Genomic DNA, 3281 nt, shown 5'->3' on the forward strand with positions numbered 1-3281 from the left:
GTGTGTGTGTGTGTGTGTGTGTGTGTGTGTGTGTGTGTAGAGAGTCATAGAGCAGTCAGGCTGGAAGGGCCCTCCAAAGGGCATCCAGCCCAACCCCCTGCCTGAGGCAGGATCACCCCTACCCAAACAATCCTGTACAAATCCATTGTCCAGCCACTTAGTAAAACCACCGTCAATCCTGACACAATGCAAGACATCGCACCCCACCCTGCCACAGGTAAAGTAGAGGGGCAATGGTAGCCAATGTCCTCCTGCTGGAAAACGTTCATATATGCTTACAAGATCCCAGGTAGAGGTTGCATGCCTGCTACAGAGGAAGGCAACAACCTCCCTACAATCTGCACCAGTCTAACCATAGGGTAAAATTCCTTCCTAACCCCGAACATGGTGATCAGTCTGACCCTGAGCAGAGGGGCAAGACCCTGTAGGCAGGAACATCTGGCTTTAAGTCCCAGCAGGAGCATTGGCATAGCACAATCCCCAGCCTTGGCTGCAGTCATCACCCAATGCCATGGATGGATGGTGTGCATATATTTATGTGTGTGTTGGCTGATGGCTATGCATGTTAGCTGATGTGTGTGTGCGTGCATGCGTGCATTGGGGATGGATAGATGGTGTATATGTGTGTGTTGGGATGGGTGGGTGGATGGATGGTGTCCATGTATGTACGTGTGTTGGTGATGAATACATAGATTGTGTGTGTATGCATATTGGGTATGGATAGATGGTGTGTATGTGTTAGGGATGCATGATGGTGTGTGTGTGTGCACGCGCATGTGTGTGTGCAAATGTGCATGAGGTGGCTAAGCATGTGCAACTTGTGGAAAGGGCACTTAAGAGGGGATGCAATAGCAGTCTTCAAATACCTGAAGGGATGCTATAAAGAAGTTGGAAAACACCTCTTTTCTCCTGATGCAGACTATGGGATGTGTGCCAGTGGCTTGAAGTTGCAGCAAAGTAGGTTTAGATTGGATAGCAGGAAAAACTTCTTCATTGGTAGAGCAGTGAAGCAATGGAACAGGCTGCCTAGGGGGGCTGTGGACTCTCCATCATTGCAGTGTTCAAGAAGAGGGTTGGATAAGCATCGATCAAGGCTGTCCGGGTGGGGGTGGTATACAGTGGTGCATTTGCATACCACTTTGATTCCTGCTCCACCCAAACTTTAAATCCAATTGACTGGGAGAAGCAGTGCATTTCTATTCATGCAGTACTGAGGGAGTCAACTGGTGCCTATCATCCCTGATTCCTTCTAATCTCTCCATACTGCAGGCATTAACAGCCTTCTCTCCTTTTTAATGGTTTTGATGTTTCACTAGTCAAGCTATCCTTTCTCCTGCAGGTTTGCTGTCTGTTCACCATTCCTGGTAAAGTCCCCTTCTGTTTCACAGCCCTGCAGACTGTTTTTAGCTCTAGCTAAATGTCTTAACTCAGGTGTGGTCATATTAACTCAGGCATAGAAATGACTGACAGTGAGGTATGAGAGACACCACCAAGATGCTGAAGAAGTCTAGATTTTGTTTTCTGAATCTGAATAAGAGGTGTATATTGAATTCTAATGACTACAGGACTCAAGACAAAATCCTGCAACTAATTTTGCCTAGTTTACTGTGTTTTTTAAACTTTATATATTACTCCAGCAAATCAATACACATTCCAATAGTTGTATTTGTTTTTTGCTTTGATCTTAAGCTGAATAATATGACACCAGCCCCTTAGTAACTAGTAAAGCTCCTAGTTTATCTTTAACTAGAGCATAATGTGCTTTGTTATATGTGACAATGTACCACACTATCTGCACCCCCACACACACCTTTTCAAAATCTTAGGTCTGCCCATGGTCAGGAATGATCTAGGAGTAGACACCCCTGGCATGTGCTCTAAAGAGGTGGAAACCCAGGAGCAGCCCAGGTACTGCTGGGCAATAATGAGAAGAGCTCTAGCTTAGAGTAGCTGGATATTGGAGCAGCAGCAGGAGACAGAGCTCCATGACTGGCTTTGTTATGAAAGCTTAAAGCAGGCAGGATAAGTTCATGGAAGTTTCCCTTCCTTCTTTCCTGCTGCTACTGCTTTCCATGCTGTCCTGGGGACATGGACGCTCCTATGCTGCTCCTGCCTAGTCCAGTTGGGCTACAAGGGGACTGGGATCAGCTGGGCTAACAACAGCAGTAGCAATGGAGATGAGTGTGGGGAGGGTTTTCCCACCCACCCTCCCTGGTTTCCCCAGGAGCAGGCAGGAGAAAACAGAACACCCTCTGCCCATCACCTCTGCTTCTGTCACTGTTCTCAGCTGAGCCCACCCTGCACAGCCAGGCTGGAGCAGGCAGGAGCAGCTCTGAAACTTCTCTTGCCCCTGGGATAAGGGGGAAAGCAGTGGTAGCAGGCAGGAGACAGGGGTTGGGAAAGGCAGGGGAGGGGAGGGGAGCTCTCTGCCACTGTGTGACAGAGGACCTAAGGGCTGACACAGTCAATGGCAAATATCATAGTCATTTGCTCCTAGCATATTAATAAAGCTTCTAGTTTCTTTTTACCTGGAGAAATAGATGTGTTTTATATGTGAGGATGCACCATACCATCTGCAACCTCCTTTTCAAAATCCTAGATCTGCTCATGGGGGAGGAACTGTGCAGCTGAGCAAAGAGGGGAAGGGAAGCAGGGGAGGGATGATTCTTACCTGCTTGAAAGACTTAAAAAAATAGCCTACTGGTGGTCCTTGTGGCTCCCCCTTTCCTGAAAATCCTGGGTTCTTCCATGAACAGGAACACTGGATATAGGACCCAGGAGGTGACAGTAGAGAATGGTAGACAGAATCTCAGTGCCCCACTGTTCTCTGCTACTGCCATCATGGCCAATGGTTGGGCCTACCTCTGCTGAGAACATCGGAGAAGCATCCTGAAATTCGTGCCCTGTGCCTGAATCTCATCCATCTCCTCTGCCTCTCTCCCCAGGGTGGAAGCACCCCTGCTCCCACTGCCATGGCCCTCATGCAGGGTGTGAATTAAGGGGGAGCTGAGCCCCCCATAAGAGATGAGAGTCTCCCTGTAAGATGTGAAAATCATAACCTGGGGGGTCTCCGATTGGATTGCTCCTTCACTTAGGTGGGCTTGTTAATCCAGGATTGCCGTAAAGTTGGCAAGTCAGTCAGTAATACAGAAGTCCTTGACTTCAGGAAAGCTGACTTTGACAAGCTAAGGAGGCTTGTCAGAGAGGCCCTAAAAGGCCACAACCCAATGGAGAGGGGAGTTCAGGATGAGTGGTTGCTCCTCAAGGGAGCAATCCTGGAT

At 48.3% G+C, this 3281-nt stretch overlaps 1 protein-coding gene across 5 annotated transcripts in view; it reads left to right on the forward strand.

Annotated features, from left to right (window-relative positions):
* Positions 1-3281, forward strand: part of LOC109320799 (AP-2 complex subunit alpha-2) — a 621923-nt gene that overhangs the window by 564217 nt on the left and 54425 nt on the right. The window lies entirely within an intron of this gene.

Source organism: Crocodylus porosus, unplaced genomic scaffold (assembly GCF_001723895.1).
Source record: "Crocodylus porosus isolate Cpor-Errol unplaced genomic scaffold, CroPor_comp1, whole genome shotgun sequence".
Lineage (NCBI taxonomy): Eukaryota > Metazoa > Chordata > Crocodylia > Crocodylidae > Crocodylus > Crocodylus porosus.